The sequence below is a fragment of the Cibotium barometz genome, chromosome 40 (genome assembly GCF_041138505.1).
Source record: "Cibotium barometz isolate CiBa-2024 chromosome 40, ASM4113850v1, whole genome shotgun sequence".
Taxonomy (NCBI): Eukaryota; Viridiplantae; Streptophyta; class Polypodiopsida; order Cyatheales; family Cibotiaceae; genus Cibotium; species Cibotium barometz.
In genome coordinates, this window is record NC_141085.1 from 16,606,629 (window position 1) to 16,623,372 (window position 16,744).

Consider the following 16,744-nt stretch of genomic DNA (forward strand, 5'->3'; position numbering starts at 1 on the left):
GAGTTCAATATGTGATTGGAACCACTTTTTGTCGAGCACTTTCCGTGCAAGCATTCACACATTTGGGTACATGACACCAGCATATCTAACCTTAACCTCTCTCTCTCTCTCTCTCTCTCTCTCTCTCTCTCATGATGGGCTAGATAAGAATTGGTCCTTTGCTAAGCTAGATTATGATGTTACCTAGTTCAAATGTGAGGTGACATCATGGTCTTAGGAGACATCAATGCATGCCTTACCAAATTGCAGGTAACCATTAATCCCAATTTCTACAATGGCAACACAACTCTGAGAAGAATAAAGACTCCAAGGTCAAAGTGATCAAGATCACCAAGGGAGGTAAGTGATGCTCATGAACCATACTAGCATAGAGAGAGCCACATGCATCAAGCTAATTATGACACAATCGTATGCTCCTCAAGAACGCACTACAAGTCCATGGCTTCTACCCCCCTTTGTAGTTGATGTGGGTGGTCGTAACTCTAAGGTCACCCGGATCTTGTTCTCATCTATGAAGATGCCATACTTGGAGACAATGTTTCCAAGGATGACACCATTGGCATTTGAATGGGTTCAATAAGATGTGGTAGAGACAGCATTTCTCAAAAACAAGCCTAAGATGAGCAAGATGCTCCTTCCACTTAGAGTGCATGAAAAGCTCATCGATGAAAATATCTCTCTCCAAGATTTTCTAAGGTAGAATCTTAAATGTTATATACATTAAGCTTTTGAAGGTGGTGGGGATATTGGTCAATCCAAATAGCATGACACGATTCCCTCTTACTTGTTGTCATTGTAATCACAAAACTCTCCTTAGAGTTTTTCCATCCACAAAAAGGATATTAGTAACCATTAAGCGAGAGAACAAGAGAGGCAAACATTTAGTGTTGATTACATGTTCGACAATTTGATGTTAAGCATTGAGCGCAATAAGAATATAGTACAAATAGAGAGAGAGAGAGAGAGAGAGAGAGAGAGAGAGAGAGAGAGAGAGAGAGAGAGAGAGTAGCAACAAAATTAGAGAGGAGAGTGGGTGGGGTAGAGAGAGAGAGAGAGAGAGAGAGAGAGAGAGAGAGAGAGAGAGAGAGAGAATAGCAGAAAATTAGAGAGGAGGGTGGGGGTGGGTGGGAGAGAGAGACGGTGGGGGGAAAGAGAGAGAAAGAGAGGGTGGGTGGGCGGAAGAGAGAGAGAGAGAGAGAGAAATTGTAGAACATGCAATCAACACTAAATGTTGGCCTCTCTTGTTCTCTCTTTTAATAGTATAGTAGGAAGTATTCCTATATAAATAATATGGTCAAGTTTCCATCAGTGTAACATGATGGTGATTATGGTGTTATGGTAGCAATTAGTGGTATTATAGAGATGTGTTATGGTTAGGGTTCCATGTTATAGTAGAAAGTACTAATATTATAGAGATATAGGATTACCATTGCAAAACCACATTATTTATGGTTTCTTTCATCCTTGTATTGGATGTGTTAGAGGCTACATAGAAACATAGTGCAAGGACTCCAATCAACAAATTCTATGCACTTCCTCCTTGTACCCTTCATATTCCAACCTAAGAGTCCAATCTAATAACTTCACCTAACTATTTTTTTGGAGTCCTAATAGCCCAGTGCTTGTAAAAAAGTGTTGCTCCAAAAAGTTTCTTACATAAACTATACATCTATATTGTGAAACTTATAGTACATTAAAATGTGTTGAATACAAAACTTAAATTAAAAAACTTGATACATCTTGTTGTTTATTTACTTAAAACAAAGTATTTTTCTCGCCTTCCTCATTCTCTCTATTCTCATGATTGAGTGATGAGATGCATTCTCATAATTGATTGATAATACTTATTCTCTTTTACAAAATTACATTGGAGGCACATCTTCAATGATGAACACTCTCTTTTTGAATTACATAGGAGGGACATCTTCAATGTTGAACACTTTGTCAATCACCTTTTAGAGGCCTTCAACCTTGATATAGAGAAGGTTCTTTTATAGCTACATGTACCACCTCTATTACACATGGAAGATTTCTCTTTGTAACCTTGTCCAAAAGAGCTTGAAGACTATGACCCAAACCCACATGCCTCCCCAACACTTCTGCGTGGTTCTATTCTCAAAATTAAGTGATGAGATGCATTCTCAAAATTGAGTGATAAGATGCATTCTCATAATTGAGTGATGAGTCGTATTCTCATAATAACTGAGTGATAAGATGCATTCTCATAATTGAGTGATGAGTCGTATTCTCATAATAACTGAGTGATGAGATGTATTCTCTTTTACATCAATTACATTGGGACATCTTTAATAATGAACACTCTCTTAATTACCTTCTAAAGGCCTTCAACTCTTAGTACATTGAAGGTTCTTTAATAGCTACATCCACCACCTCTACTACTGCACATGGAGGATCTCTCTTAAGAAAAGATAAAATTATCTTTAAGAGGAATTACAGCTAAAAAATGAGTAGTCTCATGTAAGAAAGAGGCAAAATGGGAAAAAACCAAGAATAGCCTAAGTGTTAACTCAATTCTAGGGTTAACAAGAGCTATTTTCATTATCTTACATCAAGGAGCCAAGGTAGATACACCAAATGGTCATACATTCAAGATATGAAGCAATGGTGTCCAAATCTACAACTTGGACAGACGCTCATAATGGTTCGACAAAATACTTATGGCGATTTTCACTTCAAGAGCATGTGGTAGCAAGTTAGGATGAAGTCCCAAGTGATGTACTTCATGGATATATTATGAGAGTAATCATTGTGATAGCATTAGGCCTCTTATGAGCCTAAAGTGCCCAATCGGCCACACAGTTTAAGTGAGTGTGAACACTTATTTCCATGTATATAAGTGAAAAGCTATCATAATACAAAGAACTATCCCATTGTGCAATAGAGTCTTGCTCTTGCTAATCTCTCTCTTATCCATGCTAGTGAGTGTGTGTGAGTGCAATGAGATGAGAGGAGGGACGAGTACATGTGTAATGCGGCGGTGTGACAATGCTCATGGGAGACATGGTGGAATAACTTCTCAAGGAGTTTTGGATCTTGGAGACCTCAAGGGTTAACAAGCTTGGCCATCAAAAAGATCCCCACGACAGTTGCAGTTTGCCAGGTAATCTTCTTGTTGGATGTGTTTCGACGAGGGTTTGGGCGAGCCATAACATTTTTGGCGCTGCTGCCGAGGAGCTATCCCTTGGCTTTTTCCACAATTTGCTCTCTAATCTATGTAAACCCATTGCCCATTGTCTTGTTCAGTGGTTTCCCATGAAAAAGATGTGGTTTTGATGTAGATTATAGCTCTTTGTTTTGTCTTTTGAAAGAATGATTTTTTAGCTTAAATGTTTCGTTTTGTCAATTTTAATCTAGTTTTTAGTGTTTGTTAAGTATGCACATACAGTGTGTTAGGTTCAGTTTGCATCCATTGCATCAAGCAATGCAATGGATTGCAATTTTGTGATTTTTCTCAAAATTCGACTCGAAAAGCGAGGCAAAAATGGGCCTAAGCACTAAAAATTGTCCAAAATAGCCCAAAAAAGATCGCATACCATATTCGGGTTACTTTTTAAGTGTCTAAATGACAAAATCATGAAAAAGTCAAAAAGACAAAGTTGTATTACTCCAAAAATATTACAACTCTCTCATACGGTATTTTTTCAAATTCCTTTTGGAACATATTTAAAAACGAACTGCAAAAAATGAAATCTTCTTTTAAAAAAACATGTTGAGACAGTGATGGAAAATAGGTATTGAGACCTCCTCTTCCATCTGGGATGCTACTGGCATGTACTTTTTTTTAAGAAAAGTTCATCCTAAGGGCGTTCACATGCGCTTTTGAGACATCTTCCATTTGAGACTCTAGTGATGCACTTTTTTTTTGAAAATATCTCTAAGAGGTCGTTCACGTGCGCTTAGCACCTAAGCAAATTAAGGCAAACGGACCCTCATTGACCCAGAGAAGGGTGCGCTAGGCCTTCTGAGGCTAACGGGATGTAAGAAAACCTTAAAAAACATGTGTACGCTTGCTCATTAAGGACCAATTGACAACGTCAAGATATGGCAACGATAGAGAGATTACGTGGGCCCACACCCAAACTAAACCCAATGGCTGAAATCTTCGAGCCATTGAGATTAATGCCCCAAATGCACCTCCCAATATCATTTGCCATGCCGACAACAAGCGTGTCATCGGGTTTTACATCCCCTGTCACATCAATCCCTCCGAGATTTGGTCCCTTGCCTAGCACTACCACAAGTCCTAAACCTTTAGAAGTGCTAGGTACCAACCCTTTGTAACCTCTAAATGCCCAAACCTTGGACATATTGACTAATCTAGGAAGGGGGGTTGCCCAAGGACTGAATGAGGTCCTAAACCACCCACACACTGCCTCAGTGACTCATCCAGTGACATCCAAAAACATAGCCGTACAGATTTCCAAAATCATGGGCAAGTACAATGGAATGACTGATCCTGTTCAATTCATGCAAATGTTTGAACAAAGATGTGAAGCCTTTGGAAATCCAAATTGCCCCACCAGGTACATGCGTTAAACTTTTGCTTAGTGGGAAAGGCTAGTCGCTGGTTCAGTCGCTGGTTCATCCAATTTTTATGCCTGCGATTAAAGTGAATTTCAGGACCTTGAAAACAACCTTTATCCATGGCTTTTCAAGACAAGGTGATCGATGGAGTACAGCAAGAGAACTCTACTCGATTGAGCAAAAACAAAATGAAACCATTAGAGAATTTGTTCTTCGGATAAAACTCTTAGACTCACAATGCGAGCCATGGGAGAAACTAAACAACGCTCAATTTGAAAAGATGTTTCATGATGGGCATAAAGAAAAAAAGTTTACATAACTTGATCATTGTATCCAATCCGAAAACATTCGATCAATGTTGTAAAGAAGCAATACGTTTAGATGACGACATGATGGAGGATGATCATGATATGAGATGTTCCTCATCTAAAGTAGGTGAAGCAAAGGCTAAAGAAAATTTGATCTCGGAATTGTCATTCCCTGAATTCTACACAGCCTTGAACCAAATTGTCAGACAGAGAATGAGCTCCCTCGAAACCACAAACATCCTTAATGCCTCTCAAAGTGATGGGCAAAATGCCTTATGTTCATTACTATCACTACATCCATCCCAATCCCCAATGTGTGTACCCTAGGCCTGTCTTTCTGTACATATACATTACAAAACCTTTGGTCACGACACACCCCAATGTCCTTATATTCACCTACAATTATCTCAAAACCTCAATCTCTCGTGTCCCAAACAAACACAGTTCAAAGGGTAGAAACTAATCAAGAAGCAGTTAAGCAAACACTTCAGTATTTCTCTTATCATGGACCGCACAAAGTGGTATATTGCACATTTTGGAATACTTACATGCCCACAATCACTGACACTTTATAACCCATATGTGAACGATGTGGCATTGATCACATATTCCAAGATTGCCCTAAGCGAGTTACCTTAATGCAACCTGTCTCGCAGAGTACAACTCTTAATATCTTGAGTGTGTAAAACGGGCAATTGTCCACGATACCCTTGAATGTGCTTACACACTTGCAAGCCAAGGCACGTGAAACAGTAAAAAAGAATGCTAAAGAACACACTTCGAAATGGGTAAAAGAGCATGTTTTAAAATAGAAACCTAAAGAGGATGCAAAACCTTCTAAATACAAGAAAAACAAGGGCCACAAACTATAGAAACCAAGGTTGAAATAAAGGACAAGGGAAAGGACCTGACCCCAAAAGAGCCAAAAGCTACACATGATGTGAATGCATCCACCTCAAAGGCTATCCCTGAAACCACAAAACCCGCATGATACAAAAGCCCGAAAGAAAGTTCGTTCTCGGTGCATACGCAAACATAATAAAAACCTAACGATCCAAAGAAAGTCAAAAGCTGAAACAAGTTTTAGTACGTCACTTAGTGAGGATAAAACAAGTTCTGATTCGTCACTCAATGCACCTCACAATCCACTCAAGAAACTAGATCCTACCCAACCACCCCAAATTGAAAATCGTGATCGCATGACATACAAGGAATGCAAAAAGCAAGCTCAAGAGAGCATGCTTAGCATTGTTGAGTGTTAAACAAGATCACCAGTTGTAATTGAACCTCATAATGTCAAACCTAAAAAAGCAACCAAAATATAAAAAACGGAGGAGTATTGCTTCCCCTTTTAAGAGGAAGACGTTCTCTCTATAGAAATAAACCCATCAAGCTAAGAATAGTCATCATGGGAAGATTGCACGATTGATGCAGTTAAAAAAGCACGTGAGGAATTCGACGAGTCCCTTACGAAATTTAAGCAGTCTCTCAAATCTTCATTTGGAGGAGTGCTATTCTCTCGTGGTGGTAAGGTTAACATAGCTTTATCCCTTGCATCTTTAAAGGCTAACCATGAGCATAGAATAGGCCTGTAAGGATTCACAAGTTTCCAAACAGAACTTAGTTAAGTGGTCTGTTGTGAGACCCTTGTCCCTTCTGCGCACCGAACTTAAGAGTGCTAGAGCAAGCGGAAGTAGCAACCTCTCGCGCGGGGCAAGGCTTCCCACTCGGGGCCTCGCCCACGGATGTCCGAGCAAGGGACTAGTCCGGCGGTTCTTCCGAAACTGAGACCGAAAAAACTTTCCTCGCCCAGAAAGCACGAGCGATTCCTCCAGGGAAAATCTTTTAACTAAAATTTATCTAACGGGGTCAAGAGCCTTATCTATCCTTTCTATTCCGACCGAACCCGTAGTAGGTCACATGGCCGAATCAAGGAGGGGACTTGCACTTGGTTCATAGAGATCATTGCTTTTTCCCCCTCAAGGGAGGCACAGCTGTTGATTCTTTCCCATAGAACAAGAATCTCCCTGTGACTTACTTTAACTATCGTAACTTGAATATAACTGAATTTTATTGTAGGAATCCACCGATCCAACCAGCCCATGGTTTAGCCAACCGCCCAACCACTGTATTGGTAGGATCCCTCTTTATAAAAATTAGTTGTGTTTTGTCTCGGGTACCAGGGAAAAGAGTTTCCAGGCCCCCTCGTCGCGCCGGCACTCATGTAATTATATTAAACAGACACACTACTTACACACCCAATATGAAATTGCCTTTTTCTCAGATTCAACTATCTTCAAGACAAAATTAGAATAAAACCATAGTGTTTCCATCATAATCCTCAATATTCCAATTCCATTGTTTTACAAACAAGTCTCATCCGGACTCTCCGTTGAAGACCAACTAGTCAACCAGCGAGATCCAATTTCATAGTTTTCTAGTTCACTTAAATAATTCCTCGCCAATCCATGAATATCTTCCTCGACATACGCATGGGTGTCTTAGCAGCCGCCGCGAGCCCGTGCATTACTTGGTCAGAACCCTATAGGATCCTCCTTAGGTGTCCTAGCACTTCAGTCAGGGACCGCTTTGTCGATCCTCGCCCATTGTACCGGAAGCACACCATTTTCAACCGTATCGAGGCTGGTCAAGACCTTGGCAGGCTTTGCCCGAGAGACGTCCTTTGATGACTCCCCGCGAGCTACTGTAACATAACTCTCCTTAGATTAAACAATAAGCCAAATGCTTCCTCCAGCATTCTGGTGTAAGCGTAAGACAGTCCTTTACAAAAACAGAGTTTCTATGCAAGTAAGAATTTCCCATTGAGTTTGATTTCACAAGACCCTTTTTTTTCAAAACCCAGACTTTCTTAATGAAAGTCACGAATCTCGTAACTCGGTGATCCATCCATCAATTTCAACGAATTTCTAACTTATTTCTAGATGATTTTGGACCTTAGGAAAAACTTCTCTAAATCAGTCGGTTATCCATTCTTCGTACTAAAGAAATGGGAATGGTCACAAGGCTTGGCTTAATTTTTGATTCAAGAGATGGGCAGGCATCTTACTGACCCACCTTTCTCACGTGGTCATGGTTTTACTTGAATTTATTCCTAAAGATAATTCTCCATTTATCTAAAAAAATAACTGTGATTTCTAATCCTAAGGGTAAATATCCAAAAATATGAAAATTCATTCTTCCTTGGGCATAATAGAACTATAAACAATTCTATTTGGTGACTGATGGAATTTAACAAGGATATTTCTTTTTCCAATGATCCATCAATGAATATGCATACATCATTTTATTAAAATATTCGCATAGAATTATATGAAAATATTCTTTTCTTTATTTGGACCTAGGCATCAACATGCCATAAATTATCTACGTAGAAATATGATGAAACATTCTCTTTTTGATACCAATATTGCATTTTCCTATTTAAAAATATGATAAAAATTTCTCTTTTGACAAATAAATAAATAAAAATACCCATGTATATTCATACTATGAATATACCTATTTTAAAATATGACAAAAATTCATCTTTTTAACCTTTAGACATTTATGCATACATACTATTAATGTATATTAAAAAATGTGACAAAAATTCTTCTTTTAGCATTAAAATATTTTATGCATAAAATATCATGAAAATTTCTCTTTTTTCATTCTTAAAATTATGCATAAACATAATTACATAAAAATATGGTGAGACTTCCTCTTTTGATATAAAAATTCTTTATGCCTAAACCTAAGCATAAATATAAGCATAATTACATTTAAGCATCTTGTTTATTAAGAAAAAATACCCAAATATGACTTCCATATGAAAATAATTATAAGAATGTTAGCATAAGCTCACTTTAATTTTAAAATGAATAATTTTGAATTTTCTTAACATCAAAACAAGCATAAATGAATTAATCCTCATTTAATCATAAAAATGCTTAATCTCCATCTCTAGCTTGTTAGGCCTAGAGTTTTGGGTAAGAAAATGAGATTAGGACTAAGATATATCCTTCCAAGAAGGATTAATCCATAAAGGTGAGTATTCTTACAAAAAGAGAGATTCACAAATAAAAAACATTACATTTAAGCATAAAAGATTAACATTAATCCATTTAAAAAATATAAATCAATAAAAGCATGCTTTTAAGAAGAAACCATGGATTAAAATGCTTCGCAAGCATTAGAGAGGTTGGAAGAAGATTACCATTCAAGAAGAGAGTAAAACACCATTGTTTTAGGCTTACCCTTGGTTTTTGACTTGATTCTTTAAAGAGAAGTGAAGCCCTCAAGAGGAAGCTTGGCCACCAAGAAGTAGAGGGTAATCTCCAATAGAAGAAGAGGATTAGTGAAGCTCCAAAGCTTCACAATGGAGAGGTAAGGTAGAGATATAATGGAAATTACACTAGCATAGAGTTACTCCAATATGAAAATACAAAGGAATGGGGCTCTATTTATAGGAGAGGGAGGCCACTAACCAAGTCCAACTGGGATCTAGAGGCTTCCCACTTCAATTTGATCTAATTTGGACAAGTTTTGGACCAACTTGGCTCACTTTTTTTAATCTAGTTTGAAAGAGGAGAGAGGAGAGATGAAATATCTCATTTTTTTGAATTAAAAATTGGGGGTAAGATGAGATTCTAGGCACCTCCTTCATGAGCTCCTGAGGTGTCAAAATTCTAAATTTTTACTACTAATAAATCCTTATTTTTACTATTCTCTTCATCTTATGTAAGAATTTACTCCTTTTTGGGGGATTTTCTTTTATTCTTGCATTTTTTTCATCCCAACACTTGGATTAACCCCATTGGCCCTTTAGAACACTCTTTGGACCTTAATCTATAATTTTCTGAAAATGTGGACCCTTTGGCTAAGGTGTCTAATACACATATTAAATTAATTTCTAATGCATATTAAAAAACTCTTTCTAAACTTCTGTTTCATGGAAATTCATCTTAAATAAAAGGGTTAACTTTATATCTTAAAATATCTCAAAACTTTATTATCTCTCTCTAGAATATTTTCTCTCTTTAAACCAAAAAACCTTACATATGTGGACCCAAGGTACCATTGTACACACTGGGCACTCTTGAAAAATCTGAGCCAAGAAGAGGATGAAAGTGAATGGGAATATGAAACTGAAACAAGAACTGAAGCTGAAACTAAAACTTCCATGGTTTCGCTTGAGGATTCTATCATGGCATGGTTAGATTTCTCTGTGGTTGGGAAATAACGTTAAGTTTTGTGTTGAGGAAGATGCTTTGATTGTCGAGGCACCCAAATTGGATTGGCATTTTCGTAATAGCCTTGAGCTACAAGTCGTAGCTTCTCCACCCACATTTTGATACCATTAAGATACCTTGATTTTGGTTGTCGTAGTGGAGTTTTCTTTTTGGTTGAAGCGGAAGGTTTGGGGCCTTCACATTGGTTGGCGCTGAGGTTGCAGGTTTGAGACTAATAGGCATTGTTGACGATGAGGCTAGAGCCCCTTGTGGAGTGGTGGCTACTGAAGATGAGGCTTTTGAGTATGCAGCCCGCTCTTTTGGCAAGGTTGGTTGATGGAAGAGGTGTTGGCTTCGGGGCTTTTCCCTTGAGTTTCTTATCAGAGTAAGAGTGGAATGCTTGAGGAACTTCTTCAAGGGTGGTTGTTGTCAATGGAGAAGTTTTGACATTAGAAATAGAAGCTCTTTCTCTTGTTGGTGAAGATGGAGTTGGAGGAGTTAGTTGTTGATGTAGAAGTTATGTTATCATGTAGAGGGGCTTTGGAGGAAGAGGCTTGTAGCTTTTTAAATTCAGCATCATAGAAATCCCTTAGGGTTGGATCCTCTTCCTTGCAATATGGTATCATCAACTTTGTGTTTCACCATCATGATGACTCTATCACTACTGGGCAAAGCACAGTGGTGCTTAGGTAGCAATAGTCCATTTATGACCCAAGATCAAATCTACTTCCAACACAAACTCAACCACAAAAAACTTGCAAGTAAGGGAATTAGATTCTATATTTATTGTTTGTTGAAAGTACCCCAAACATGGCATGTTCATGTCTTTTGCGAAAGGAATTTTCTCTGGATGTGCTTTTAGTGTTGGTTGACCTAACAAATCCCATAACTCGAGGATCATGAGATTTTGTTCTTGTTGTGGATAAAGTTGTGCTTGGAGTGTGTTGATTTTATTGTAAAGTTCAAATCCAACTATAACCCTTGGGATATTTTGAGTAAGATATGTTGGGAGTTCTAGCTCCTCCAAAGTCTCTTCCTCTTGTAATAGCAATTTCACAATGCTTGCAAGAGTGTTCAAGGTGACATGGATTCGTCAATTGAATACCATGTTTATGTGCTCAGGTTCCACCAAGGATGACATCATATTCAAGGGAATCTGGGGTTGCATAAAAGTCAAATTCCACATTTTGACCGATTGTTTGAGTAGCATAGTTAAAGTAGCTTGGAACTTCAATGTTTTCTCCATTGGCGCCTATCACAAACAAATTTCCTTTAGGGATGATTGCAGGTTGGCCCAATGATATCCAAGTGTCTATTGTCACAAGGTTATGGCTTGGTCAAGGGCTAATCAATGCACGTTTGGAAAGGCCAAAGAAGAATAAAAGTACTCCGCAATGTGGTCCACAAAAGCCTATGCGAGTTCCTCAAAGAACTCTAGCAACTCAACAACAAGTGTGGGTACCAAAAAGGTTACTGCAAGCTCAAGGGTACTACCAAGGTAATACCAAAGCTTGGATTCCCAAGTACATCAAGAAGTCACCTAAGCCTGTACAAAGAAAGAAACCTCAGCACCAAAAGCATCAGCCCACCAATTCATAATATTAATCAATGATGGGTGCGTGTGCATGTGCTTTAAGAACAAGGGTATTATGATGGAAATCTCATCATATGGTTGCTAAGATCATACAAAGTGAAGAAAGCCTCACTACTAAATTCAATTCCAAGAACTTCACCTAAAGTGCGATAATAATAGAGGTCTAAGCTACACCAACCAAGCCACTCAACCCCTCTCGTACATACAAAACATACACACGAGCTTGCGTGTTCAGTTAACACCAATGGCAACCAACCAGAAGCTGTACCTACCGCCTCGACAACACTTGAGACACAAATTCAAGAATCAATCCGTGAGAAGCGTAAGTGCAAAAGTTACACGGTAGACATAAAAACCTATTCTCTCAAAAAAGAGAGTAGCCACAAGAACTTGTTGCTCTCAAGGTGGTAGCCAAAAAAAGAAAAGAAAAAGAAAAAGACAAAAAACACAAGGGAGTCACACAAATGGCCTACCTAAAAATGGTATAATATCCCCTAGCCCAAGATATCTAACATTTAAGAGCTCTCTATTTTGGGTAAAGAGAGAGTGTTGTGCAAGAAAAAGCACAACTTTTGTATTTTTGGAGGCTATGGACTATTTTAGTAAATGAATGCTTAAAAATCCTCATGCGGGGAACATGCCATACATGTGAGGGGAGAAGATTACACCCAATGTTTGTGTCATACAAGAGATAAGTATTTTCATGTGTTAATTTCTGAAGCTTGGTTCATGTTGATTTTATAGCAATAGCTTAACTTGAATGGTTTAATAATTATTTTGCTTGAGATTTTATCTTCTAACAAACTCCTAGATGGGAATCTTTGTGTCACTCTCTCTCTTCCTTTCAGTTTTTTTTTTAAATTTTCTTTTTATCTCTCTGTTTGTGTTGCTAACCATAAACCCAGTGTTTCGCTCTCAGGCTCTTTCTCTCCCTCTTCCTCCCTTTCGCTGTCCCGCTTCAACCTTGTCGCTTAGCTGGCATTGGTCGCTCTCCCTCTCCCTCTCCCTCTCTTTCACGACATTCGTTTTCCCTCTTGCATTATTCACTCTCCCTATTGCTCTCTTCACTTTATTTATAATTCGAATCCAACTTTAGATCCAACTGATTTTGGGGTTCCTTAAGGTCTGGTCAACCCTCACAGAATCCTGGGATAAAGATCCCTTCTATAAGAAGAACATACAAAACTCATTATCAAAAAATAGTTCATTCATATTCTTAACACAATAATGGTGGAGGTATGGGTATAGAGAGAGGGTGGTTGCCAAGAAAGGCTCGCTCCAAACTCACACTCTCACAAATAACCTTTGAACTCTCAACCTTTGACCATACACACAAAATACAATTTGGCATTACAAATAAATCTCAATTTTAACACATTTAGCGTGCATTTGTCATCTTTATGTATAAATGCTATTGAGATCCATAATTAACAAAGCACTATTTATTATTATTGTTTGTTATTCCTCTTAAGCAATGTCTTAACAAACCGAAAATTTTAACACATTTAGTGTACATTTATTATCTCTTATATATAAATGCTAATGAGATCCACAATCAACATGCCACTCTATTCTTGCTTGTTATTCCTCTTGAGCAAAAGGAGGATGTTTGAGAAGGATGATAGATTACTAAGGGTTAAACCCAAAATTGCAAGCAATTTTTTGTTATTGAGTGCTACTTCTTAGGAGGTTCTTTAGGAGCATGGTGGGGTAGGGGGTTTAAATCCTTCTTTCACTTTTTGAAGCCATTGTTGGACATATCAATTGTTGGATCAGACAATCCCAAGGGTTATTAATGTAGCAACTATGGTTTTCAACCTATGGCAAATGGTTGGTAATGGTGGGTACCCACTTGGTAGTAAAAGCCCTTCCTTTTCATACGATCTATTTGGTAACCAAGTGTAACTTTATAGTTTGTGTGGACATGGATTTGAATGCCGGTTGGCTGAATGTTGGATATGCATTATTTTTGAGTACTCATTAAAGCCCCAACTTGTGCTCACATTTTTTTTCCCTAACCAATGGCAAAATTGACAAGGTTGGAGTGTGGCCGTTTTCCTTAATCAAAATCCTATGATTGGTCGGTTTATAACTAAAAATGTTAAATTCTCATCAATTTTCCTTAAGATCAGGTTAAAGTTTAGCCAAGATTTTTAAATTTCATATTTAAAGGCTAGTTTTTTTGTGAGCAGTGGCCCGCGAGGGGATTCCCCCTAATTCCTAATACAAGGGGATTGGTTAAACAAGCTATAATGTACCCTAGGGCCAATGTGTGTGAACATTGTGAAACACTTTCCACCATAGATAGACATGATAAACAAGGGGGAGCATAGTCAACTCAAACATGCGACAAAATTGTCCAAGGAAGGTGAAAAGGTGCAATAGATAGGGCTGTCAAAAGAGGTAGGAAAAAACTTAAGAAAAACCGGGCTAACTTTTTCTCTTGCCTTTAAAATAAAGGTAATGCTTTGAAAGTTTATAATGAAACCCCCAATTTCCAAGCTATTAGGTGCTTGAGTTGGGGCGAGTTGGTGTAGCTTCTCTCAAGTAGAGAGATGGGGTCAACTCCACCCTTGAATTGTAAATCTTTCAATACCCATCCTTCGCCCAAACTCCGCCCTCAAGCAATAAATCCTAAGGTACCCATCCTTCAATACCAATCCTTCGCCCAAAAAGAGAAGTGCGTGAGTTGGAGCGAGTTGGTGTAGTCTATTGGCTCTCAAGTAAAGAGCAGAGGTTCGAACTCCACCCCCAAACAGTAAATCCTAGGCACCCATCTCTAAATCCTAGGTACTCATCCAATCCTTCGCCCAAAAAGAGAAGTGCGTGAGTTGGAGCGAGTTGGTGTAGTCTATTGGCTCTCAAGTAAAGAGCAGAGGTTCGAACTCCACCCCCAAACAGTAAATCCTAGGCACCCATCTCTAAATCCTAGGTACTCATCCAAAAAAAATAATCTTCTAAGCTAAATTTTGTTTGTCTAACCAATCCCATCCAAAAATCCTATGTAGCTACAGTAAGTCCCATCAATTTTTTTTTTCTTCTAAGCTATATATATATATTTTGTCTTTTTCAATTGCACCTCAGCACGAGTACTACTTCAAATCAAAGAGCCAACACCATGGAAATGGTTGGATCTACTCATAGCCCACACAGCATTTTTCTTCTGATCGGGGAGAAGGGGTCTCTTCAGCATAAACGGTAGATCGTCTCATGGCGCCAGAAAGTGCTCCTGAACTGATTTGCTGACTTGGGTTCTGGGCAAAATGGGCGCTTTCTTGAGCTCTGCTATTGGGCAGCCTTCTCCTGGGCCTCCATCGTACCCCCCACCATCGCCACAGTCCTGTAAAAGGCCACGCCTGGCCATGGGTAATGTAGAAGAGAACGCCCAGCTCATCCCTGGCATCCCTGATGAGCTCTCTGTCAGAATCCTGGCCAGGGTTCCAAGAGGCTGCCATTTCTCCCTGCGCCGTGTATGCAGAAGCTGGAGTGATGCATTCATCAGTAAGGAGGTTTTTGACATCAGAAAAGAGCTGGGGTTCACTGAGGAATGGTTGTATGTGCTGATTAGGGATGCCAATGAGAGCTTGTCATGGCATGCCCTAGATCCTGCATCTGGAACATGGCAGCGGTTGCCTTCCATGCCAGAGATGGCATCTGAAGAGGAAATTGAGCCATCGAGCTCCTCTGTACATGGTTGGTGGGGTTTTTCCAGCTCTAAATTCAGAGAGCTGATGAGAGGATTGTTTGGGCGCAAAGATGCCACTGGTAAATCACCTTTCTGTGGCTGTGCAGCAGGCGCCATAGGTGGATGTCTCTATGTTTTGGGTGGCTTTTCAAGGGCCTCTGCTATGAGGTCAGTGTGGCTTTATGATCCTCGTCTCAATGTATGGAAAGAGGCAGCTGCTATGGGAACTCCGAGGGCCTACTGCAAGACAGCATTTCTGCATAATAAGCTCTATGCGGTGGGCGGTGTCAATCGGGGCCGTGGAGGACTCACACCATTGCAATCTGCAGAAGTATATGAGCCCTCTGCCAACACATGGACACCCATTCCTAGCATGCCATTTGCCAAAGCTCAGGGTCTACCCACCGCATTTTTGGCTGATATGTTGAAGCCCATTGCCACAGGAATTGCTTCATACAGAGGGAAATTATGTGTACCACAGAGTTTGTACTCATGGCCATTTTTTGTGGACGTGGGGGGTGAAGTCTTTGATCCAGTGTCTGAAGCTTGGATGGAGATGCCCAGAGGTATGGGAGAGGGATGGCCAGCAAAGCAAGCTGGTACCAAGTTGAGCGTTGTCGTGGATGGGAGCTTGTATTCTCTGGACCCAACTAGCTCATTGGATGGTAGTAAGCTCAAAGTGTACGACACTGAGGCCGACTCTTGGAAGGTTGTCCTGAAGAAGGTACCCATTTCGTTAGACCTCTCTGACTCAGATTCTCCTTACTTGCTAGCAAGTTTTAGGAACAGGTTGCATGTTGTAACAAAGGACATGAACGATGACTATATTATTGTTTTGAGGGCTGATATCTGTGATCCTGCTCGTGCTCCTGCCTGCACTCCCGCTTCGGCTTCTGCTTCTCCTCAACCTTCGTCTTTGTCTGCGTCTTCCTCTTCTTCCACTGTCAGCAGTGGAAGCTCTTCCGATACAGAAACAGAAACAGAGAGGTGGAAAACCATTGCTAGAAAAAGCTTCGGTTCAGTTGAACTGGTCACCTGCCAAGTCTTAGATGTGTAACGTGTCGCTGATTAAGCTCATGGGCATGAAATGTGTATTCAGTTTTATGTACATAATTGACACCACTGAAAGTCAAAGATGCTTTTATCTATTGAAGCTTTGTGAACTTGTTGTTTTATGTGTACATGCATATGAATGTATACATGTATGTTGGCATTGATAATGAGTGTGGGAAGTTATATTGGTCTTTGTGTCTGGGTGTTTATACATTAACAGAGAGTTCTAAATACGGCTGCTGCTGTGATATCCTGGCCAGATGCTGGTGCAACGGCTGTAGGCCGAGGTTCTGTAAGTGTGGAGGGCTGAAGTGGTGTCAGAGAAGTT

General features: G+C 39.5%; 1 pseudogene across 1 annotated transcript; it reads left to right on the top strand.

Moving 5' to 3' along the window:
* Positions 1-14,768: 14,768 nt before the first annotated feature.
* LOC147615253 (F-box/kelch-repeat protein At1g22040 pseudogene) lies at positions 14,769-16,526 on the top strand (annotated as a pseudogene). The gene has a single exon (XR_015262788.1). The product of XR_015262788.1 is annotated as an F-box/kelch-repeat protein At1g22040 pseudogene (transcript).
* Positions 16,527-16,744: the final 218 nt, after the last annotated feature.